General features: G+C 44.1%; 2 pseudogenes; both read left to right on the top strand.

The window, feature by feature from the left end:
• The first annotated feature begins 13,243 nt into the window (after positions 1-13,243).
• Positions 13,244-16,262, top strand: LOC125521290 (annotated as a pseudogene).
• Positions 16,263-20,005: 3,743 nt separating this feature from the next.
• Positions 20,006-25,454, top strand: LOC125521336 (annotated as a pseudogene).
• Positions 25,455-27,081: the final 1,627 nt, after the last annotated feature.

Genomic DNA, 27,081 nt, shown 5'->3' on the forward strand with positions numbered 1-27,081 from the left:
GTTTCTGTAATCGGTCTCACCGAGATTACGTTATGCCCTAACCCTAACCATATCGGTCCTATCGAGATGCATGTCAGTCCCACCGAAAACCCTAACGGTCACTAGGTTTACTAAATCGGTCCGACCGAGTTTGTTGATTCGGTCCCACCGAGATTGGTAAATTGTGTGTAACAGTTAGATTTTGTGTGGAGGCTATATATACCCCTCCACCTCCTCTTCATTCGTGGAGAGAGCCATCAGAACAAACCTACACTTCCAACTTACCAGTTCTGAGAGAGAACCACCTACTCATGTGTTGAGGCCAAGATATTCCACTCCAACCACATGAATCTTGATCTCTAGCCTTCCCAAGTTGCTTTCCACTCAAATCCTCTTTCCACCAAATCCAAATCCTGTGAGAGAGAGTTGAGTGTTGGGGAGACTATCATTTGAAGCACAAGAGCAAGGAGTTCATCATCAACACACCATTTGTTACTTCTTGGAGAGTGGTGTCTCCTAGATTGGCTAGGTGTCACTTGGGAGCCTCCGACAAGATTGTGGAGTTGAACCAAGGAGTTTGTAAGGGCAAGGAGATCGCCTACTTCGTGAAGATCTACCGCTAGTGAGGCAAGTCCTTCGTGGGTGACGGCCATGGTGGGATAGACAAGGTTGCTTCTTCGTGGACCCTTCGTGGGTGGAGCCCTCCGTGGACTCGCGCAACCGTTACCCTTCATGGGTTGAAGTCTCCACCAACGTGGATGTACGATAGCACCACCTATCGGAACCACGACAAAAACATCCGTGTCTCTAATTGCGTTTGAATCCTCCAAACCCTTCCCTTTACATTCTTGCAAGTTGCATGCTTTACTTTCCGCTGCTCATATACTCTTTGCATGCTTGCTTGTTATGTATTGTGAATGTTGAATTTGTGCCTAAACTCCACTTAAACCTAAAGAGATTAAAAACTGCAACTTTGGTACTTAGTGTTTAATCACCCCCCCCCTCTAGACACCTCTTCTCAAGATCCTACAAGTGGTATTAGAGCATTGGTCTCTATTGCCTTGGTTTAATCACCATTGGAGGAAGATGGATGAGTCTACTTTGGGGAGTCTTAGACATAGAGTGCCTATTCTTGATGGAGAGTATTTTTCATGAGTGGAAAAATGAGATGCTTGTAATTTTCAATCAATATCATTTGAACAAGTACATTGCTAGCCCTTGTGCACCTCATGTTGATCCTATGCATCCTACCCTTGATGAAGCTATTGACATGACTAGAAATCTTAGAACTGTTAATCTTATCACTAGAGTCTTGCCTAGAAACTTGATTAGAATCTTGCCTACTTTTGAGTGTGCCTACACCATATGGAATTTTTTGAGGAACGCTTTCCAAATTATTCCTTGAAAAATCTAGATGAGATTCTCTATAAGTCTATCGCCTTGAGTAAGATGAATACTAGCGATCCTATGTTTGGTGATCGTCTGTTTGAACTCACCGACCTTATGCGTGCCAAAGGAGATGTTGGAATTATTGGTGATATTATTTCCGAAGCTATAAGAATTCATAAGCAAGATCATTGTCAAACTCACTCTAACGAATTACCCTCTCTAGGACTTGATCCACCACTTGACGATGTTGAACATGGATACTATGATGAGGATGATGGTAGTGACTTCGATCTTGATGATGCAATGAGACATTTTGGTCTTATGGCGAATCTTTGGGGATATGTGTCAGGAGGAAAGGAATGGGTTCTTAACAGTGGATGTACCGATCACATGACCGGAGATAAAGACATGTTTCGTGAGCTTGCTGAAAATGATAGTCCTCGAAAGTATGTCATGCTCGTTGAGTCTCTTGGCTACAACTTACTTTCAGTATCTAGACTTGCTGATTTCGGTTTAAATGTCCTATTTACTGAAGTAGATTGCCAAGTGTTTCGTCGAGACAATCATAAAATGGTATTTACCGGTATACGTAGAGGTGATCCTTACATTGTTGATTTCTCTAAAAAGGCACAACCTAAAACTTGCTTCATTGCTAAATCCTCAAAAAGGTTGGTTATGGCATAGACGACTAGGTCACGTTGGCATGAGAAACCTTGACAAGCTTATTAAAGGAAATAATATCCTTGGAGTTAACGATGTCATATTTGATAAGGATAGACTGTGCAGTGCTTGTCAGGCAGGTAAACAGGTTGGAGGAAGGCATCCCGTGAAGAACATCATGACCACAAGGAGGCCACTCGAGCTTCTTCATATGGATCTCTTTGGTCCCAACGCTTACAAAAGTCTTGGTGGAAATTCTTTTGGTCTAGTTATAGTTGATGATTTTCAAGATTTACGTGGGTGTTCTTTCTCGATGATAAATTGCAGGTCCAAAAGATCTTCAAAAACTTCGCTAGGAAGGCCCAAAACCAATTTGAAGTGAAGATCAAGAAGGTTCGCAGCGACAACGGAACGGAGTTCAAGAATGCTAATGTGGACACCTTTCTTGACGAGGAAGGGATTTCACACGAGTTCTCGGCTAAGTACACACCTCAACAAAATGGAGTTGTTGAGAGGAAGAACCGGACGCTCATCGAAATGGCGAGAACGATGCTTGATGAGTACAAGACACCGAAGCACTTTTGGGCGGAAGCAATTGAGACGGCTTGTCATGCAACAAATCGCTTGTATCTTCACAAGCTACTCGGCAAGACGACATACGAGCTCCTCACCAGTAACAAACCCCAAGTTGGATACTTTCGAGTATTTGGCTCAAAGTGCTACATTCTTGATAAGCATCGTCGTTCAAAATTTGCTCCTAAATCTCATGAAGGTTTCCTACTTGGTTATGGCTCAAACTCTCACACTTACCGTGTCTACAAAAATTTCACCCGAAAGGTTGAAGAGACGGTAGATGTGAAGTTTGATGAATCTAATGGCTCGCAAGTAGAGCAATTGCCAATTGATAGACAAAGACCCTTCAGAAGCAATCCAAGACTTGTCTATTGGCAAGGTCCGTCCAACGGAGGTGAAGGAGAGTACCTCGTCTGTCCAAGTGGAAGCTTCTACTTCACGACAAGGTGAACCAAGAGTTGATACGGAAGCATCCACAAGTGGATCACACCAAGATGAAGAAAACGAGGAAGAACATCACGAACATCAACAACCTCCTTCTCCACCACGACAAGAGAACAACGACGCCAACAATGAAGAAGATCAAGAAGAAGAAGAACAAGATGAAGAAGATGTTCAACCGAAATCCAAGCAAAAGCTTTCACGAGTTCGAGCAAGAATTGCTAAAGAGCATCCTGTCGAGCAAATCTACAATGATATTCAAACCGAGAGAATCACTCGCTCTAAAACTCGTTTAGCTAACTTTTGTGAAAACTATTCTTTCATCTCTAGCATTGAACCTATGAAGGTTGAAGAAGCATTGGAAGATCCGGATTGGATAAATGCTATGCATGAAGAGCTACACAACTTTGAGAGAAACCAAGTTTGGACATTGGTTGAGAAGCCCGACAACAACCATAACATCATCGGTACCAAATGGGTGTTTTGCAACAAGCAAGATGAAGATGGACAAGTAGTTCACAACAAAGCACGTCTCGTCGCCCAAGGCTACACACAAGTCAAAGGTATGGACTATGGTGAGACTTATGCTCCCGTTGCTAGACTTGAGTCCATTCGCATCTTACTTGCCTATGCTAATCACCATAATATCACCTTGTACCAAATGGACATTAAAAGTGCTTTTCTAAATGGTGAAATAGAGGAGGAAGTTTATGGCAAACAACCTCCCGGCTTTGTCAATCCTAAGAAACCAAATCATGTTTACAAACTTCACAAAGCTCTTTATGGTCTTAAACAAGCTCCTAGAGCTTGGTATAAATGCTTGACCAAGTTCCTTATTGAAAAAGGCTTTGAAATTGGGAAAATTGATTCCACACTTTTTAATAAAAGGGTTAATGGAGAATTATTTGTATGCCAAATTTATGTTGATGATATCATATTTGGATCAACTAACCCTCATTTTAGTGAAAAGTTTGGAAAGCTAATGTCGGAGAAGTTTGAGATGTCAATGATGAGTGAACTCAAATTCTTTCTTGGGTTGCAAATCAAGCAAACTAAGGAAGGTACTTTTGTGTCTCAAACGAAGTACACTAAGGACTTATTCAAGAAGTTCAATATGCAAGAATGCAAAGGTATGTCTACACCCATGCCTACTAGTGGACATCTTGATTTGACCAAAGATGGTAAACCCGTGGACCAAAAGGTTTATCGCTCTATGATTGGTTCATTGTTATACCTATGTGCTTCACGTCCAGATATTATGCTAAGTGTGTGCATGTGTGCAAGATATCAAGCTGCTCCTAAAGAATGTCATCTTAAGGCCGTAAAAAGGATAGTGAGATACTTAATTCACACACCAAATTTTGGCATTTGGTATCCTAAGAGGGCCTCTTTCGATCTTGTTGGCTACTCCGACTCGGACTATGCCGGAGACAAGGTTGATAGAAAGTCCACTTCGGGTACTTGTCAATTTCTTGGTAGATCTCTTGTGTCTTGGTCCTCCAAGAAACAAAACTCGGTATCCTTATCTACCGCCGAAGCGGAGTACATTGCCACTGGTTCATGTTGTGCTCAATTACTTTGGATGACCCAAACTCTTAAAGATTATGGGATATACGTGAGACATGTTCCATTGCTTTGTGACAATGAAAGTGCTATCAAAATTGGTCATAATCCCATACAACATTCTCGAACTAAGCATATTGAAGTTTGTCATCATTTCATTCGAGATCATGTTGCTAAGGGTGACATTAATCTTAAGCATGTTCGCACCGAAAAGCAATTAGCGGATATATTCACTAAACCCCTTGATGAGAAAGTGTTTTGCAGGTTAAGAGGAGAATTGAACATCATTGATGCCTCAAACTTGGAGTAGAAACTCCATTGGATACATGCAAGACATGAGCTTATGACTAATCCATGATATCTCTCTTATGATGAATATATTATTGGATATATTTGCATCTTGCATGTTATCTAATCCATGTAGGTACTTGGTTAAATCAAATTCCATGAGATTGTAAACCACTCACATCTTGAGCAATCTCTACATCACCAAGTCACTACACTATGGTGGTTGAAATCAAGGAAGCACGGAATCTTTCAAACATATCCTTTGACAATCTTGATGATTGAGCTTCATGATTAAATTCTCTTTTACACAAGTGCTACTCCTTGCAAGGACTAACCCATGTAGGTAGATGGACTCAAATTCCAAGTGGTGCTCCCAACTCTTGATGAGCTACATCAACCTTGAGCAACCCACACAAGTTCAACTACATGGTCAACACCACCAACCAAGGTATGTCATTCCATCTTAGAGAAGCTTTACTCCGAGACATGAGCTAAAGCAACTCGACAAGATGTGAATACATCAAAATGCTTAAACGAAAAATGGTAACCCCATTTTGAGCTTAAACGATGAGTATGACCCATGATCAAGTGATCTCACTTGACTCATAAGTCATTATACTCTAACATAGGTGACTTTGTCACCGACCATCTCTAGATGAAGTTCTCTCGTGTTCTTGTCTGTGTTTTTGCATTTGTCTCATGCATAATTGCTTTCCCTTTCAAAAAAACTTCATCTAGATTTGTTTCTTTCGTTTGTTCTTTCTTTTCAGTTGCTCTGCATTTCCTGCATCCAATTCATTGCATATCCTTCAGTTAATTCCTTGCAAATCTTTGTGAGGTCTTACTAGTCTAGTGAGCTGAGGTGACCAGTGTTTTCTCTGTGATGAACTCAGTTTCACCGATTTGTTGCTTTCGGTCCAGCCGAATCCACTTGGTACAACCGAAGCATACCACTCGGTGCCACCGATTTCACAACAGGAAAAATAGTTTGCCACTTATTCTATGTTTCTTCTGATCCAGCTCCACTCAATGAATCTTGTCCTCTACAAGCATCACAATTTTATCCAGTGCTTTGTGATGCGACTCAAGGACCGAACCCATCCACAACAACTTCCAGAAGACCCTTCTTGGAAATTGATGTCAAAGGGGGAGAGAGAGATCACATCAAAGCCTATCACTTCCAAAAGGGAGAGAATATTAAGGGGGAGAAAGAGATCTCCAGGGGGAGAGAATACTCAAGTAGAAAGTATTTCTCAAGGATCCTAGATGCTTTATGTTCAAGAGGAGAGATGCCACATGTATTTTTGGGGGAAAGACATGTTCATATGTGCTTATTTGCTTTAAGCTCTGTTCATTCATATCTTTCAGCTCTGATTTTCTGCTCTGATTTTCTGTTCCCTATCTTCTCCCAATATCCCATGCTAGATTCAGGGGGAGCAAGACACCTAAGGGAAGGAAATCATTTAAATTCATTGCATATCTTTATTCTTGGGGACATGTCTAATCCAATGTGGTACTTAATACTCACTTTCTACATGTCATCCCAGTCTTGGTATTCTTGTGGTTTCTTTTGTTTGCTCTGGCTAGTAGATGTACCTGTGTTATCTAACCTTGTTTGTGCAGGTTCATTCCATCCTAAGCCAACTCAAGACTACAAGGTAAGTATATGCATCACAATCATGTGTATGAGGAATTCTTGCTGATGTACATACTGTTTGCAAGAAGGACTCATGAGCATGAAGGTGTTTTCCTTAATAATCTTTTGCTTTGATGCATATGGCCAAGATACATGTAACACATTGCCTACTCTATCATGGTTATGCTCTCATATGCTTCTATATTCCATATTTACATGATTGCATACATGTAGGGGGAGCCTATGCTTGTTACATGTCTTTCCGAAGCTTTACTTGCTACTCTTTATATCTTTATCTAAAGCTTTGGTGTATGTTGCCATCAATTACCAAAAAGGGGGAGACTGAAAGCACAAGTGCTCCCTAGGTGGTTTTGGTAATTAATGTCAACATATCTCTTGTTGGACTAACACTTTTATCTAGTATGTTTCAGATGAGTTCAACAATGGAGTGGCATGGACTAAAGGATGTGGGAACTCCTTCAAGATGCTAAGGACAAAGGATTGGCTCAAGCTCAAAAGCTCAAGACTCTTCATTTTATATTTTAGTGGTCCAAGATCACATTGAGTCTATAGGAAAAGCCAATACTATCAAGGAGGGATGAGGTGTTGCTTAATGAGCCTCTTGCTTCATGTGCTTAGTGATATGCTCCAAAACCCTCAACTACTTTCCCACTTCCACTCATATGACCTAAACCTAAAGTCAAACTCGGCCCTACCGATTCTTTCTATCCGGCGCCACCGAGTTCAAATGTCATAGCCACTGCCACAAACCCTAGGCAAATCGGTTTCACCGATAGGGATCTCGGTCTCACCGAGATGGGATTGTAATCTCTTTGTGTATGTCCATTACCAAAATCGGTCTCACCAAGTTTGTGCAATCGGTACTACCGAGATTACAATGCAAACTTTCTAGTTAGCTTATTACCAAAATCGGTCTCACCGAGTTTGAGTAATCGGTCTCACCGAGTTTGCCTGACCAACTCTCTGGTTAGCTAATTACCAAAATCGGTCTCGACGAGTTTCTGTAATCGGTCTCACCGAGATTACGTTATGCCCTAACCCTAACCATATCGGTCCTATCGAGATGCATGTCAGTCCCACCGAAAACCCTAACGGTCACTAGGTTTACTAAATCGGTCCGACCGAGTTTGTTGATTCGGTCCCACCGAGATTGGTAAATTGTTTGTAACGGTTAGATTTTGTGTGGAGGCTATATATACCCCTCCACCTCCTCTTCATTCGTGGAGAGAGCCATCAGAACAAACCTACACTTCCAACTTACTAGTTCTGAGAGAGAACCACCTACTCTTGTGTTGAGACCAAGATATTCCACTCCAACCACATGAATCTTGATCTCTAGCCTTCCCAAGTTGCTTTCCACTCAAATCCTCTTTCCCCCAAATCCAAATCCTGTGAGAGAAGTTGAGTGTTGGGGAGACTATCATTTGAAGCACAAGAGCAAGGAGTTCATCATCAACACACCATTTGTTACTTCTTGGAGAGTGGTGTCTCCTAGATTGGCTAGGTGTCACTTGGGAGCCTCCGACAAGATTGTGGAGTTGAACCAAGGGGTTTGTAAGGGCAAGGAGATCGCATACTTTGTGAAGATCTACCGCTAGTGAGGCAAGTCCTTCGTGGGCGACGGCCATGGTGGGATAGACAAGGTTGCTTCTTCGTGGACCCTTCGTGGGTGGAGCCTTCCGTGGACTCGCGCAACCGTTACCCTTCGTGGATTGAAGTCTCCACCAACGTGGATGTACGATAGCACCACCTATCGGAACCACGAAAAAAACATCCGTGTCTCCAATTGCGTTTGAATCCTCCAAACCCTTCCCTTTACATTCTTGCAAGTTGCATGCTTTACTTTCCGCTGCTCATATACTCTTTGCATGCTTTCTTGTTATGTATTGTGAATGTTGAATTTGTGCCTAAACTCCACTTAAACCTAAAGAGATTAAAAACTACAACTTTGGTACTTAGTGTCTAATCACCCCTCTCTAGACATCTCTTCTCAAGATCCTACAGTGTGTTAGTCGATGACATGTGGGCCCAAGGCCGATGCTGTAACGATTAAAAGAGAGAGCTCAGGAGGGGAGAGACTCATGTGTACAAACCAGTTAAACTGAATTGAGCGTTGCTCAGGGGTTTAGGGTTCCTCATCTGTCCCCGTCGTATCCTGTCTGTGATCTCTGTGATTGTCTCACGTCGCCGGCGATCGTCGGCGGCCAAGGGTCCATTACACTAAGGAGCTCGCGGGAGCTGATATCCGGGGGGGTGCGGCACGGCGACGGGCACGTCGAGCGGAGCCTCGCCGGGAGGCAAAGAACGGTGGAAGGAGGAGGTGGGGGTGGGGAGCGTAGTGGCAAAAGAGGTAAAATTGGCTCCTGTCTCCTCCTCTTGTTTTCTGTTTTCTGGCAGGCCCGCTTGAGTTTGGTCAAACCTGAGGGGGGTAGTTGGCGAGGGAGGCCCACCTAGCAGGAGGAGGAGGAGGTGGACTGGAGAACTCTGGAGATCTTTTCCCCATTGACAGACGCATGCCTCTTTCCGTCGGTTGGTTGGTTGGGCGTAAAAGCAATGGAAGAAATAACTTAACTGACTAATGAAGATGTAAAAAGGATTGTCGCGTTTGAATAATTGTGCTTTTGGTTCAAGCTTCCAGTGGATTCTAATTGTGCTTTTCAGTGGAACCGTGCATGACATTGACATCTAGCTAGGGGACTGGACTGGGGAGGGAGGGGCGGCGCGTCAATGTTGGCGTGATTAGGCAGGGCGAGCGTGAAGAATTAGACGATAGGGCAGGCACTAGGCAGGGCTGCCGATCGAGAACAACTTGCCGCGACACGTTTGGCGGATCACGGTCAGGTAGTTAATTCGGCGAGGCGGACAGCCAGGGGGATCAGGATCACGCTGCTGATCCACAAGAATTGTCAATTCAGGCATGAGAGGGCCATCGTCCCTTGAGGTCGACGTCGTCTTGCAATCCTTCTTAAATCTCAGGTATAGTCCCGTTGGGGGAGTCACACTGATGGAGCGGCTCGGGGAGAGGGAGGCAAGTTATTTTTGCAGTTTGGCCCTTTTTTGGTAACAATTTTAGATATGGACTTCTGGTGGAAACAATTCCACAAATGGACCCCGAGAACGACGCCAAAGGGTCTTGGTGCCGGAGTAAGATAGCACGGCGCCACAGGCCATGGCGCCATCCCCTGCCACGTCGAATCCTCCGTGGTGGGGAGGAAATTCGTATGGAAAGGACGGTGCCAAAAGTCATGGCGTCGTGGCACCTTAGCACGACGCCACAGCCCTTGGCGTCGTACCGTTGAACCTGGGCGCTAACCGGCTTGGCGTCGTGCCTTGGGATTTAAGCCCAAGCACGGCCGGCCGGCCCCAAGCCACTTCTTCCTCCTTCCTCTGTTCTAACCGAACCCCCCCTCCAGATCCAGCCTGCCGCGACCCCCCACGCATGGCGCGGCCCTAGAACGGACGGGCAATATGAGGGATCAGAGCCATCAATGGGGCCAGATCGGATGGGCGAGAAAGAAATGGGTACTGCAGGTAAAAGTGGTTTGGAAAACTAAAGATTTGATATGATGTCATCCAATGCGTGACAAAACATCACTTTAACGTGGCGGTGGATTCACTCATATGTCAATATCATCCAACCAAGTGCTTACTTAGTGCTCACGCAGATGAGTACCATGCTAGCTGCTTACGTGTAATGATAGATTGATATCCACATACCGTTTCTACTGCCTCAACCTGCGGTCTCCCTCAGGAATTTCAAAAACAAAACAAAAACCTCAACCAACGTTTAAGAGTTTCACAACCAAACAACCAGAAAGTAAACATAGTGTCATGGACCAATTACAAACTGTCTCCAGCATTTAAGAGTTTCACAACCAAGCAACCAGAAAGTACGCGCTAACAAGTTTACGCATGACCAGTCAGAACGGCACGACCCAAGAGAAAGCTACGAGCCCCCAGCGAGATGAGAGCACACAGGTCTGTCAAATTCTGGGAACCGACCCACCGGCCAAACTTTACAAAAAGAACTCTCTCGCAAGCACTTGGTGAAGGACAACAAGGTCTTCATACAGGAAAATGTAGTGAACGCCCTTTCACTTTGCTTCTCCAGAAGTAAAATCGTGCAGCTCAAAGTATACCTATCAACCAAGAGTAGGAAGCCAGTAAGTATCACCATGCTTTACAGATAAAATAAGTATATCATGAACTGAAAATCACAACAGCAGTACCTACAGCCACGAGTGCCACGACCATACCACATTTCACAAGAACACTAAGGTTCCCCATACCCCAGAACCCCACACACATGCACACTCTATTTCTCTTGTGCTTTGGCATCCCCGAAACAATCCTAGCTTCAATCACGCATCAGTTTTCTACAGTTTCATCAACCAATGAGTTTTCTACAATTCATCAACTAAATGATAGTTCTCTCCTATTTTGGCTCTTAATATCTAAAAACTTGGAGAACAGTTGCACATAGCTAATCATATTAAGCATAGTTAACTAATTACTAAAACATAAACATTACTATTTTTAAGGCCGAGTACCAAATCATTGAGAACTAGGAAGGATTTATCTAGAGCACAAAAAAAGATCCACTCTATACTTCAACAGCTGCATTCTACAACAATCATTTCGACCATATATGTTTCATAGATATTACATGGCTGAAAGCCTGAAACCCTACTGGATCAAGTGAATGAATCAAGAAATGATCAATAGACCTAATCGGCAAAGAACCACCATAAGTTCGATCTTAAACTATACACTAGATATAATCTATTTGATGAAGGCAAAGTCTAGCAAAATGATGCAACGCATATATGCAGTTACCACCAACCTGCCAGTATTCTATCTGCGGTAAGCAGAGCATCAGAACTTATGAAGTTACTTGTGCTTAACAAAAAAGAACAGCTTGCCCTAGAAATAGGCAGAACATTAAGTTCAAGCAGAAAACAATCACAACAGGGGGATGTCCACGGGGAGCTAGGCAGCTAGCCGTTTATTGTCTGACAATATCTGACTGACAACCAGGTTTCTCACGTGTTGAATACTTTTTCTAACAGATGTTCAGAAGTGAGCAGAATCAAATCAAGTAATTGCGGTCAAAACTCTGAGACTTCTATCATATGGAGTTATTTAACAAAACCAAATAGATGTAAATTATGCCAAAGCAATCAGCAGCAACAATTTCAATCAAGTAAGCTAGTTGGCAGGAAATATGCACAAAGATATTCCAAATTTATCTCTTACTTGACCTACTAAAGAATGAATGAGCGCAGATGTTCCGCATTTAATATAGCACAAAATCTCCATAGCTTCAAGTTCATAGGTTTCTTGCCATTCAAATCTAAGGCCCTGTTCGGGACGGAGGAAAACCGGAGGAAACTCATTCCTAAGGAATCGCTAGCTTTTAGGCTGTTCGGTACAAAGGAATCTGTCTGTGCCAATCCTCTGGAAAGGTTCTCCTGCCTGCGTTTTCACAAGAAAATAAACATCCACCGAAAGCTCTTGTTTCGCACGGGCCCGAGGCAGCGCAATGAAAAGCTGCTGAGCCATGCACCCATTGGGGCCCATGTTGGGTTGATGTGTACATGTCAGGACCCACATACACAAGGCAGGACTTGAATTTTTATAACCTTTTAAAAATCATAGAGGGGCCCATGTGAACTGATTTTCCTTGGTTTCTTTCCCTACGTTCAGAACGTCAGCTCTGCGCATCTATACAATTTTTCCCTTTCCTATGTTATGCATCTCCGTTCCTTTTCATTTCCTTTGTTTTAGCCAAATCCTGTGTTTTTCTTCCCTTTGTTCCGAACACAGCGTAACAGATGAAAGCTATACACAGGACATAATGGTTCTCTCCTGTTTTGGCTCCTATTAATAGAAACTAGGAAAACTGTTGCAAATTGATAAATAATGCTAACCATAGTCCATTTGTTACTAAAACAGAAATATTACTATCTCTAGAGCCAACTAGCAAAATCATTTAGATCTAAGACTTGGCCAGACCATTAGAAAGAATCACCATCCCAGGGGCACAACAAAGCAATAGATTAGAGAAAATGGTGTGGAGGAGCAGGCATGGGATCACCAACGATGAAGATAGCACTTCAGACTACTGACAGAAATCTACCACCTTAGCAGGTACCCTTATTTCAGGGTCCAAACAAGAAAAGGACTTAGCCAACATGATTAAAAATCCACTAGCCAGTGCTGCAATGAGGACCAAATCGGTTTTCAGTTATTCTCTAACGATGAAGGCATACAGAATATAGTCAGTCTACAATCAGATTTAGAAGTGTGCCAACAGCATTCCTCTTCCAAACTAAGAGAACACAAAAAAAACATGACATGATAGTAATTATCCCATACAAGAAAACAACTTTATTATCCAACAAACAGAAACCAAACTACTCAGCAAGGTTCAGAGTGCACACATGGGCACCTTCTACTTATTAATGACCTCCGATACCAGACCAATCCCATGATGTCTCGCTGAAAAAAAAATCAGTATTGATCAATCACTATCACGCAGACGAACTGGACACGTCCGTGAATGTTTGACGGAGCGGATTTCCCAAGTCCGCGTGTAGATGCTCTAATGTCCACACAGACACGAACACCTGCGTGCGTGCAAAACCTCTCCTCTTCGGACCCCAGCCCCAGCGGCCACGTCTTCCGTATAAACAACTGAAAACGAATCACCTCCACGTCAAAGAAGGAAAACGAATCCCCTCTCCACAACGCCACCCGCATCGACAACTCAAAACCCGTCGTCGCCTCCCTGTCACCGACCCCGGCGATCACCGGCGAACAAGGGATCAGTGTACTTCTCTCTCCAAACGCGAAGATGGACGAAGGGAATGTGGCGCAGCAGCTCAAGCAGATGACGGACTTCATCCGCTTGGAAGCCGTTGAGAAGGCATTCGAGATCGAGGCCGCCGCCGCCGAGGTAACTATGGTTTTCCCTTATATTGCGCATCTTTTCTAGATGACTGGATTGTTTCGGATCTCGGCTGCGATCGGCGAGATCCGCGTCGCGGAGGGTTGGATCTGTTGCATTGCTGCTGGGGTCGCGCACTGGAGCGGACTGGGGCGTGGATCGGGCAGTGGCGTCATCGTAGGGGTCTGTGTTGGGGCTCCATGGCTTACCCGAGTGCTTGCTGGAGTTGTTTGTCTTGCGTTTAATAGCAAGCTCTATTACAAAAGCGCGTGCTAAGAGCCTAAGATACAATGCAAATTCAGAAAAGTGAAAAGCTAGAAATTCAGATATACTTATGTTCCCGTGAATTACTCTGTTTCCTTCATTGAGTTATCCGTTCTTCTGGATAATTAGCATATTTTAGTGTTGTCATGATTTGTGTGATGCCTTTTTGAAACTTGGAACTGATGAATGATAATTTCTCAGGAATTCCAAATCGAGAAACTACAACTGGTGGAAGCTGAAAAGAAGAAGATCAGGCAGGACTATGAAAAGAAAGAGAAACAAGTTGATATCAAGAAGAAAATGTAAAAGTTCTCATTCCCGACTGGTGACTGTGCTGTTTATTTTATTTTATTTTACAAATTGCACACTGGCAAATACTTGCTCCTCATAAGTCATTGATATTATATAATTTTTCACCTTTTTGGCACATGGCCTGCTCATGTGGATATAATGAAAAGTTGAAAACAGAACAGAAGAATAACTCTCTGAAGTTGATTGTGTGTTACCTTATGCAGTGAATACTCAATGCAGCTCAATGCTTCCCGAATTGAAGTTCTTCAAGCTCAAGATGATTTAGTAAAGTCCATGATGGATTCAGCACGGAAAGAGCTACTGTACCAAAGCCGAGACCATCAATCTTACAAGAAACTTCTCAGGATACTCATTGTTCAGGTCAGCATAGTGGAATTTGCATCATTTTCTGTAACGTGAATATTAAGCATAAATATTGTTGCAGCTATTGCAAGTAATAGCTCATTTGAATCAACACACATCTCCATATGGGTTGTGAATGCATCCCCTGTTAGGCATGTACAAATGGCTGCCCTCAAAATGAGACGCACGGAATTTCAGTAACTAACCGGTTCCCTTAGTGCCGCATCTACCATTTTCAAGCCAATCCCTGGTCACCCTGGGGTGGTAATGAATTTGAGTCGGTTGTTCTGGAATTTAGTCAGCCAAAATCGCAGCACTTGATGTGAAACTTTTTTTTCAAAAAAAAAAGTGTTCTCTGTCTCCCTGAAGAGTAACATTCTACTTGTTAGAATGGATTTCTAATCGTAATACTCTACTGTGTTTTCAACTTTTTGTATGTGCTAGTTTTCAAAATTTATATATATTCTTTGATTTTACGAACTTTATAGCATAAGTAGGCAATAGTTGCATGCAAAGTACTCGTTGCTGTTGTTCTGGAATCATTGACTTGGACCTGCCTTTTTTTTAATAGCCTCCATTTCCATGATTCTTTCATAATCTGAAAATTGAATGTAATTGGTGCTTGAGTATTATCTAACGCATAAAGTTACCTGACCAGAGCTTGCTGCATCTGAAAGAGTCGGCGGTCATTCTCCGCTGCAGGAAGGAGGATCTTGAGCTTGTTGAGTCGTCTTGGAATCTGCGAGGAATGAGTATGCGGAAAAGGAAAATGTATATCCGCCTGAAATCATGGTAGACCGCCATGTCTATCTGCCGCCTGCTCCCAGTCATTACAAGGAACATGACCTGTCCTGGTAATACTAGCAATCTTCTGTGGGTAATAAGCCACAAGTCCTCATGCTCATTGAATAATAGTGTAGATCTGAATGTCTAAAGCTTACTCTTGTACCTTTTACTTTAGCTCTGGTGGAGTTGTAATGGCTTCTCAAGATGGAAAAATCGTCTTTGAGAACACGTTGGATGCTAGACTAGAAGTGGTTTTCAGAAAGAAGCTGCCAGAGGTATGTACTGTGTTCCTTTTTATTTGGCCTTGTCATTTCTTAAGTGATCCTGTTGAATGTACACAATGGGAAATCATGCAGATAAGTTTAGCATTTTAGTGTATTTGATGTGCCTGTGGTTGGTAGTAAAGCCTTTTTTTTGTGTGGGATAGTAAAACTATCTTGTTGGTGAACATATGCAACTTACAGTTTCCATGTTCCAGCCCTGCAGTTATCCAACACAAATATACCTTTGATCCTTTACTGTATGCTGTTTTCTGAAAGAAAGAAAGGCTCTTGTTGGGCCCATTGTCATGTTCCCCACTTGATCATGGTCGTCTGCCTTTCTGTTGAGCATATTATATGACTGCGTAATTAGCGATATGTCTTCTCTCCTTGCTATCACGATCTGTTAACGTTTGTGTGGCACATGTACCTTTTTCAGATCCGTCAAAGCCTTATTGGGCAGGTAGCTGCATGAACAATTCTTGTAAACAGAACGCTGCACAGTTGCTGCTCGGCTCCTCTTGATGATGATCTTCGAGAAATCATTTTTGTGGTTCACCAGTAATTTACACAGGCTCACTCTTTTGTCAGGGGGAAAAGCCCTTTGTCACCGATGACTCGAGACTTAATTGCGCCAGGCAAGCATAATAAGATGAACTACGCAGTCATTGGGCGATTTCTCTTAATAAGGCATTGATGTGTGTAGTGATGCCATTTACGTGTACAACGTAATTTGTTACCTTGATGAAATTGGCCTCTTCGATTTTCATATATCTGATTAAGAAGAAGTGTTGACTGACACATCGCACAGATAGCACTAGTAGGGGATGTCATCGTTGCCAGGGGTGTACCCTTAGGTGCCCTTTTTCATTCAGTCAAACGAAGTAGTACATTTCTAAAAGTAATATAATTTTTAAAATCTATTTCAAAACTTAGTTTATTTCATTGAACTAGAGAGAGTTTGAGGGTATCCTAAGTATCACCGATTTGTATCCCTAATCATGGCTAAGATAATCCATTTGAAATTATGAATAGGATAAAGCCTTTTGGGTTCAATAATCATGGGGACAGTAAACAGAACACCTAAAATATGGAACGTCTGTTTCCCCATTATAGGTTATTGATTGGAATGCTCTCGTTTGGAGAATTGAAAACCTTAGAATTTTTTTCCTATATATTTTGATTCATAGGATTGAATCCTTTAGGGACTCTTTGAATCAAAGAAATTTTATAAGAATTTTGAAGTACTATAATCCTTAGAAATTTTTCTTATGTCGATCCTTTGGTTGCGTAGGATTGAATCCTATAAGAATTTTCCTAATGAATCATTTGTACGACATTTCATAGGAAATCTAGCATCTACTCAAACCTTTTAGAAAAATTCTTTTTTTTGTGATACAATTAAACAAACTCAAATCGTGTAGGATTTGAATGGGCATCATATTCCTATTCCTGCACTTTTACAATCCTGATAATCAAAAAGACCCTAAGTTTTTTTTCCCTAAAGAACATCCGCACTACATTTTATAAGAAATTCAACATCAGTTCACACCTCTTGAAAAATATCCTTTTGTGATGTAAACAAACATACCAAAATCCTAAAGTAATTGAATGGGCATGGCATTCTAATCCCGTGTATTTTAGAATCCAACGAGTCAAGAGATCTAATGTATGTTTCCTTCATTGTCCAAATATTTGCCCGTCATTTGAGGAACATCGGACAAACACACATTGATCACCTTCTCTTCCCAACAGTGGTCCCTCGCCGCATCGCCCTTCCCCGTGCACTATCATCATGCCAACCTTGTTAGTAATGGCGGTTGATCCTAGTGTAAATGGCAACGAAGAGAAAGACTACGAGCTCGTTGAGGGGAGAGAAGAGGGAGGGCGACAAGAATGGGAAAAAGTGAGACACCGAAGGAACATGGAACATAGAATTGTTATGTACAAATTCAATTCTAACAACAAAAAAACACTCAGTGCTACATAGCGAATTGTTATTGTATTAGAATTGTCTCCTCTTTTTTTCTTGCCACCACGTCGCTATGGCCAACACCCCCATTAGGTATCCCACTAAGCCGAGGGGGTGTTTTATCCCCTGATGGCGATAAGGGATCCACTATCAGATTACATAGCCCGCCCAATTTCTGAAAAACCATCTTGAAAACATATCCTATGCAGCCCGAGATTATAAATACTCAAATCATATTATGAAACACAATTCTAATACAATATATGTTAGCCATGTTGCAAAATCTTAGATTAAAATTCAACCTACATCTAGAGAAACAAAATCGTCAACTCATATTTTGAATAGTAGTTATCAATGTTAGACCACGAATCTGGGCCTCCAACATAGTCAATGTTGGATTTGTTGTTTTTATTTCTCAAGCAATTGTTTCATATCTAGATTCAAATTTCATGTCATTATGTATATTATGTCTAGTATGTCTTAAATTATTTTCAAATATTTTGATAACGTGTAAAGTAAATTTTGAGTAATCATAATCAGCAAGTGTTCATTGGGAGGGATGACAATTGCGAACGTTTTGATGAAAAATTCAGTTGTTGTGAGGATGGCAAAGATGGCAATCTTAGTTCGCAAGCATGACAATTTTCTAACAAAAAGTAGAACTGCAGTCGAGTTGCCATGCTCGCTACGCTCCCTCGTGTCGCCCCGCTTGGGCGACCCGAGGGGCGAAACCCTAGCCCCGCCGTTTCCCTCCCCTCGCAGCCGCATGAGGCAGCTGCCACCGGGAAAGCTTTGGCGCGCTGCTGATGAAGGTGGCGGCGGGGTCCTTGCCGCCCCCTCGCCCGCGGGGGGCCTTTGCATCCGGGGCGGCAGCCCCGACCTGTGTGGCGTCGCCGGCTCTTCGGCACCAAGTGGCGCGGGCGCAGGTCGGCGTTTCTCGGCCGTGCGGGCGGCGAGATCCCCGGAGGATGCAGGCCTGCGCACAACGGCGACTTCGGCTCCGGCTGTGTCAGATCTGGCCGCCTTCACTGCCCTTCTTCTCCAGCGAGCTCCTCCCCCCCAGATCCCCTGCTTCAACGGAGGGGGGGGGGGTTCTGTCTTCTTCAAGTGGGAGTGGGTGACGGGGATACAAGACCGGGGGAAACCCTAGCCAGCCGTGCTAGCGGCGACGCGCGCGGGCACCACTCACCTTCCTGGTGCGCGCCGGTCAGGTCTTGCCCCTACCCCCTTCCCATTTGTCTCCCGGGTGAAATCCTCAACATTGTTGGGCAACGGCGACGCCCATGGCGTCGTGACCTTCTTGAAATGCTGTTTTGGGAGCAAAGATAGGTTATGGGCTTCCTTGTGGAGGTGGAGTGTGTCGGTGGCGGCAGCGTGTCTCCAGCGGCGACGATGTCTCCCTTGGTGTGGGGTCAAGTCGTTTTTGTGCTCTTCGTTGGGCTGCAATGTGTTCCTCCGGTGCCTGTGGGTCTTCCAGGGCGGGAGGGGATAGGGTTCCCCTCCTTCGGTGGTTGCACTTCAGCTTGTCGAGCGAGCTGAAGCTCCCGATTTGGTGTTGGCCATTGTTACTGCCCATTTGTGCATTATGACTGCTCACCCCCTTTCAAGCCATAACTCTAGCACTTGGCGTTGCTCTGCTCTAGGTGAGTCGCCGTCGACAGGTTTGGAATGCCTGGTTCCGCCCCAGTGGTTTTCTTCGATGCCATACATCCAGGTTCTAGGGTGAGCATGTCCATCGTTCGATGGTGCGGCGCCTTCGAGCCAGGCGAGGAGGCATATGCCTTCTTTGACGATGGATCTGGATGGATGTGTCTTCTTCAAGCCTAGGTGTTTTGGCAACGGCGTGCCTTGCATCGTCGTCGGTTGCCCTCTCCTGAGCCGGTTAGCACTTTCGCCTTGGTTTTCGGCGTGTAAGGGGTCCCTGGCATCTCCAAGCTACATGTTCTATGTCCTTCTTCTAGCTAGTTTGTTGTATGTTCATTGTGAGCTGCTCCTCGACGACCTTTTATCTTTGCCTTTCCTTTTTTTCCTTTCCTTTAGTTGGTGTGTGTGGTTGTAACCTGAAGTTGTAATCTTTGCCGATTGATGGCTTTGTTAATTCAAAGCCGGATTCTGCTTAAGGCTTTGTTCTAAAAAAAGGCTAACTAAAATTGTCGTGCTCAACCTAACACAAATTGTCATCAACATCATTCACAAATACCATTCCTTCCGGGCAAACGTTCGCTGGTCACCGGTGTAAGGGTTGCACCGGATACGTTCGCGGGGAACCTCCAACCTTCTTCTTTTTAATTCAATGCACGGTCCGTATGATAATCATGCCTCGGCGGGCCGGGCCGTGCCAGACACGATTAGGATGGGCCATGTCGTGCCGGACCGGCCAATTTGACCAGCTACAAACGCTTGCATCTGTACTGTGTTAAAAAAAATCATTCCTTCCCGAGCAAACGTTCGCTGGTCATCGGTGAAAGGGTTGCACCATAACTACGGGGGCACCGCCTACGTTCGCCGGCTCGCTCAGCTTTCCCGCCAAAATTTTAGAATCCCTCTCCACAGGCCCACACTAGAAAAAGAAAGAAAATCTGAAGCCCTCACACAGATCTACTGCTCCAACCAAATTCCCCACCCCTCCTCCTCCGCCGTCGCCCCCCACCCATGACGGCCATCGCCGGCGAGCCCCACCGCGTAGTCCTCCTCGTCGACCTCAATCCCCTCCTCCCCTCTCCAAACCCTAGCGCCCCCACTGCCCAGTCCGCTGCCTCCTCCTCCTACCTCGCCGCCGTCCTCCCAACCGCGGCCTCCCTCCTCGCCGCCCCCCCCTCGCCCGCCTCGCTCTCCGCCGCGCGCCTCTTCTTCTCCTCCCTCTCCCCGATCCTCTCCTCCTCCCTCCTCCCCAAGCACCTTCCCTCCGCCCCGACCCCGCTTTCCTTCCACCTCCCCCCGGCCACCCTCGCCTCCCTCCCCCCGCTCCGCCGCCTCGCCCTCCCAGCCTCGCCGCACCCCCGCGTCACTGCCTCCTCCTCCAGCTCGAGCACGAATACTCCTGGGACGCCGAGTCCCAACACGGCCGCCGCCGCCGCGTCTTCGACCGGCCGCCCAATTTGGCGGTTCTCTTCACGGCCGTCTCTGATTTCGAGGAATTCGGGGAGGCCACGGGCTCTGAAAAGAGGTTTCGTGGGGTTTTCGAGCCAGTGAGGGACCGACTTCAATCCAGGGGCATACAGGTGTGCTGGGTTGCCGTTGGTTCCACCGGCGAGGGGATACGGAGGGCGGTGACAGACCTAGGGTGGAGGTTTACGACAGCAGATGCAGTCACGTTGGGGTCGGCTGTTGCCCCGCCAGGGCTCGTCTGGGGAGGTGTTGGATTTGGGTGTGGGGGAGGTGGACGGCGAGGTGAGGTAGTGTTGGAGATCGCCGATGTGAAAGGGAAGCCACTGGTCTGCAAGGGCTGCGAGGTTGAGATTGTTAGCTCCACACCGTGGCAGGTGGGTAGACATGGTGTGTCCAGGATACATGTGAAGGCGGTGTGTGAGGTGGGGAATTGCGAGCAGTTGATGGGCAGAGATGGCGAGGTTGTTGTGGTACGTGGGTTGCCACAGGATAGGAGCAAGGGTGATGGTGAAGGAGCTGTGGACAGGGAGTTTTTCCCACATCGGCTTCTGGAGTTGGTTCTTGCCGATGAGGGCAATTGCCTTCGGGCTGGAATGCCTATTTGGCAGCTCATTCTGGTTTTTCTTCATAGGAAAAATTATTGTGCAATGGTTTCGATTTCTGATGGAGAGGAGAAGTCTGTAGACGGCCTTCTCGTACCTTTCTCGATGAACTATGCATTACTGCATGTCGACAAGAATGGCACTGATTTAGAACAGGTGGTTGCAAAGAGTCCTGAAACATTGGATAGTTCCATGCCTGATCCACCAAAGGAGCTGAGTGCGAGGAAGAAGAGAATCAGGATGGTCAGTAAGCTACTTGAGGCAGCCAGTTGGAGCACCTTCTGTGATGTGCTCCTCAAACATGCTGATGGCAGCATGCCAGTGGTGGAGTTGGAAGACCTGTATTTCAGTAGGTATGGCACTGCATCCAAAAAGTTGCGGTTTCTGAAATGTTGGCTGAAACAAGTGAAATTGTCATCTCTTGGTACTTCATCGAGCCTTCATACAGGCGAGACACGTCCTTCCTCAAAGGATGAAGGAGAAGCAAAACTTCAAGTCTCAGAGGAGGATGGGGCTCCTCATTCGGTGGATGAAGCAGATTGTAACAAAGTTGACAAACCAGTGGATGATGCAGATTGCAACAAAGTGGAGCAACAAGTGGACGAGGAGACTTCAGCATTCTCTTCAATGGAAGATTTAGAAGCATTTCTTGGGAGCATCCCTCAGAAGATTGAGCAAGGTCTTTGTTCTGAAGATGCTGATTTGGGAAATCTAGCTGAACGCTTGGTTGGCTTGTCTGTCGATGCGCTGATGATTAAGAATGGAAAGATTACGGTGAGATATTTTGAACACAGGGAAGTAGATGATGCTTCTGATGCAAAACTTATTTCCGAAGCTTCCATTATTCTGTTGAGGGAACCCAAAGAGCTTCTGTTGAAGTACAAAGACAACAATTCAGCATCTGCTGGATCAGAACAAACCTCAAAATACAACGCAAATTACAAAATCCGAGAGTATCCTTTTTAGTCCTCAGTTTTTTTTCTTCCAGCCCTGCAATTATTTCATATGGTAATATCCACTACGATAGTAACATGTAGGCAATACGATTTTTTTTTGTCTTGTACGCCTTAACAAGCATGTATCAGGCATGAACTGCAGATATTACTTAGGTTGGAAATAATCAGGTCCAAACTTGGCCCAGACTTTGAGGAAGGTTCAAAACAGAAGATGATAAAATAGATCTGCTCTCTTTTGCAGTTTATTGATATAAACCTCCAAGGGGATTCATTTCAGTCTGACAGTATTGTTAAGTTTGCTGAGAAGACCATCAAGTCCAGGTATGTCTGTGTTTTGAATGCATTGTAACCATTATAGGGCTTTATTTGTTGAGCTATTGGCTCTGTTGATGCTTGTGAATGTTTAGCATTGGCCTGTGTTTTGAATGCATTGTAACCATTACTGGGCTTTATTTGTTGAACTATTAGCTCTGTTGATGCTTGTGAATGTTTAGCGTTGAAGCATAAGTAGTTTTGTAAGGTACAGTGATGATTGCATTTCTTGCTACCTGAGCCAACAGAACCATGCCAGGTTACTTCAAGAAAATTGTACAAGGAACATACAAACAAATTGATCATGCATTTGGTTAGAAAAACCAGTATTGCATGCATCATTATAAGTAAACATAATACCTTTTGATAAAAAATATATGCATGCTCGGTACTGCTTCCGTTTCCAGATGAAAACCTTGTGCTTCAATACAATCTTTGGTTTGATCACTTTTATCGCTACATATTGATGGAAATCTTAACTTGAGATACTTATCTCTTCTACTACTGCTAAACTGCAGGCTACAACCCATTTTACTGCTAGGGATTTGCTGTGTGCTATTATAACCTATAACTGCTCTCATGCTTTAGTTCCAATCATGTGAAAAGAATTGTGAGATAGGAGCATCACAAAGAAGTGGTGCTCATTCCCCTCAAAAAAAGAAAAGAAAAAGAAGTGGTGCTCATTTTCCTTGATCCTTTGAGGAGCATGAAAGCATTGCTGACATTGTAGAGCACATTGTTGTAACTTCTAATGACAATTGAAACGAGATGATATTTTGTGTTGAATGGTCATAAATATGAGTATATGACACATGCGTTGTTTTAGCCTTTATTTGTTCTCATTGTTGAGTCATGTATCTTTGTTGCTTATTCCTTAAGAAGAAACTGAAAGTTATAATGGTAATTTTATATGCTGAATTTAGAATACTATCCTGCCGAACAGCAGTGCATACTAGATCTCTTGGAGCCATTTTGTAACAAAAGTGAACTCTGGATTCCTGTCCAATTTTTGGCCGCTCAATAACTTACAGGGAGTTCAAATTTATAATTTGACTGCTCAATAACTTACATCTACGGTGACACCGAGTTAAATGTATAATTTGCTGCTCAGTAACTTACAGGCAGTTCAAATTTATAATGAGACTGCTGAAAATTGTGTAGGTACATGGACTCTATGGAGGATGTGATCAAGAAGATATACACAGAGATGGAGTTTGATCTGTTTGACGAAGATGACTTGCCATGTTCAGACTCTCTACCTAGCAGCAGCAACCAGGATGAGGGCAAGGGCAACAAGAGCCGGAGCAGCCAGAGGAACTGCGCCAGCAGCTCAAGCGCTCCCACGCTTCACACGAGGAGCAGACACCAGGACAGGCACGAGGAGCAGCTGGCGCGAGCGAGTGAGCGGCGGAACAGGGAGCGCAGGCTCTCCTCCTTCACCAGCTGGGTGCCGGACCTGCGCCGCGTGTGGGCACTCAAGCACCCCGGGAAGGAGCCTCCCCTGGCAGTTGCGGTGCCTCGGTCCAGGCAGCATTTGAAGCGGAGGAAGCGGCGCGCGGCGTGCACCGACATGGTCTGCGAGACGCCCATGACGGCCGCGAAGAAGCAGCAGCCGGAGCAGGCCGGGTCGGGGTCTGACGAGATGATGTCGATCGGGTCCGTGTCAAAGACCTTGTTCGACGACGACACGGAGGTGAGCAGCTCCAGCAGCGTGTGAACGAAAGTGTACTCTAACGAGCATATTGGCCACGCGGTTGCACAGTTACGATTTTCTTCAGAAGCTTGGAGCTCCAGGGAAGGCATTTCTCATCAGTATGGAAGTGTCCTGATTGTGGTGGTGGGCCGGGCTGATTACTCATTCATTCCGTTGTTGAACTTCGGCATCTGTTTCAGCTGTATGTCCTGTCACCCCTCAAAAAAGAAAACTGTATGTCCTGTCTTCTTCTACGGTGATGACACTTCTTTTCGGCTGACTACCTTCTGCTAGCGGGACAAAGTGGGCTCGACTGTATGTTTTTTTTAGTCTAAACACACTTTTATTAATCAGTAAACATAGGGATACAATGAACGTCTTTAGGTGTGAGCAGCCCAATATGGCGACCAAAATCCAGTCTAGCGAGACTATGTGCCTAGATGAAGGAACGCTTGTCGAATTGTTCCGCCGTGTCATGATCTCCTTCACTGTGCTCACATGAAAAATCCTAGTCAGCCGGCTGCAAGCCACTCCACGTCAGAAAAATCCTACCTGGAGGAAAGAGAAGGGAGGAAAGAGAAGGGAGCGGGCGCACAACGCCAAAACCAAAGAATAGCCGCCCGCTTGCAGCCTGAGGCGGGCGCCAGAGCTGGCGATTCCGATCCGGTGCGCCTCCCGCGCTTCTTCCTCTCCCTGCGCGCCAATTCTTCCCATGCCTAGCCCCAAATCGCTTCCTGCACGCCACAAATCGAAGCCTCAAAGCCTCCAAATCACCCATAAATCAGCCCATCCCCAACCCTAGAACCACCGGCGGCGTCAAATCAAGCAAGCAGGTGGGCGTCGACGCCACATCTTGTCCAGCCGGCGCCTCAACCCGTCTCACCGGCGACGCCTCGTCTCATCCCGCCGGCGCCGCAGCCCGTCCTGCGACGGCCTCATCCCGCTGGCGGCCTCCTCTGCACCGGACATGTTTGCTCACGAGGCTGCAGCAACGAGTGTAGCAGGTACTTCGGGTCAAAGCCGTTGCTGGGCGCCGCCTGCTACATCTGCTTGGCTACACGACTGAGAATATTGACGACTCCGATCCGCAAGCATGGTATGCATCTAGGTTAACATAGTTAATCAGAATCTGATGCTTGTAGCTACACTCGTGTCCCTACTTATCTCAACTCTGAAAAATCAGATGCTTTTGAGGCGTCTTTTCTCTGTACGGTGTGGAGCTGCTGTGCTTTGTATCATATATGCTCCATATATGACATTTTTTTAACCCTGAATTTGTATCATATATGGCTCCATATGTGACATGCTCTGTAATCTGTATGATGTGAAGCTGCTGTGCTTTGTTTCATATATGGCTCCATATATGCCATGTTTTTTTAGGCTGAATTTCTATTATATATGGCTCCATATATGCCATGCTCTTTTAGGCTGAATCTGTATCATATATGGCTCCATATATGACATGCTCTATATATCTGATGCTTGTAGCTACACTAGTGCCCCTACTTATCTCAACTCTGCTCTTTTAGGCTGCATTGTCCTTTCCTCTGTCATGGCTGCATGTTCATCTGATACTTCTAATTTAGATGTGGTATGAGTTGATCATCTAGTATACTCCTACTTGACACTAGGAGGCTGATTGAAATGGCCACAAAGTTGTTGTTTATATTGGATCACAACAGGTGATATACACATGCAGTATTAAATGTCTAAGTAATTATTAGGGCCAGTCTTACAGCCAGCCTAAAAGCCTGTCTATTGTGCGTGAAGGCTTTATAGGTGACGTGGAGATGATTTAAAGCCAGCAGCCGGCTGAGCTATTAACCATGCTCTTATGTGTCCCCGTGAATGTCATTGACTACCCTTTGGTAATCCAAAGCAATCAATTCATGCGATAATGCCAGGTCCGTAGATACGGCTAGAGCCTCCCGACAGGCAAGAGCCTCAAGGCATGCTGGATTGGTTATGCCGGCCATCCTTATTGCAGAAGCTCTAAGGGCATGACTATATGTAGCGACCCCTGGCATATCCGTACATTTTTTTCACTCTGTTTTTTTTGTTTCTTACATTTGTTCATATTTTCGAAAACGTTCTAAAAACATAAATTCGAGCACTTAAAAATACTTGAAAAAAACTATGAATATAAAAAATGTTAAATGCTGTGTAAAGAAATTGTTAGCTTAATTTTAAAATATGTAGATACATTAAAATAATGTCCACGTGTGTCAGAAAATGTTTGAAGACATTTATTTGAAAAAAAGTGGCTCATGTATTAAAAATGTTGAACATGTATAATTTTTTTCATATGTATACAAAAATGTATAGTATGTATAAAGAATGTAGACATCATAACACATATTTGAAGAAAATATTAATCATGTACATGCAAAATGTTAAACGTGTAAAAGAAAAATGTTTCTTATGTATACAAAAACATAAAATGTGTATGAAAAAAGTAGACATCAAAATATATATCTAAAAAAAATGTTAAACATGGATTTGAAAATTGTTTAAAGTATATAGATTTTTTTCTTATGTATACAAAAGATGTGCAATCTGTATTTTAAGATGATAACATGTATAAAAATGTTCATGTTGTGTACGGAAAATGTACAACGAACATAAAAAATTATACTTCATTTTAAAAAAAAATCCTGTATATACAAATATTTTTTATGTATACGAACATTGTGCATGAAAAAAGTTTATTTCCATTAAACCAATGTTCACCGTGTATTTGAGAAAGTGTTGACCATGTATTCCAATGTGTTCAAAACATATATTTTAAAAACTTTTCATCATGCATTAAAAAATGTTTAATGTGTATCAACAAAACGTTTCACGTGTACACTAAAAATGTACATTGTGTATTGAAAAAATGGACATGTGTTGGACAAAAAAGTAACCAATGAAAAATGACAAAGAAACAAAGAGAAACGAAAAAAGCAATGAAAATAAAAGAAGAGACAAATAAA

This window comes from Triticum urartu, chromosome 7 (assembly GCF_003073215.2).
Source record: "Triticum urartu cultivar G1812 chromosome 7, Tu2.1, whole genome shotgun sequence".
Taxonomy (NCBI): domain Eukaryota; kingdom Viridiplantae; phylum Streptophyta; class Magnoliopsida; order Poales; family Poaceae; genus Triticum; species Triticum urartu.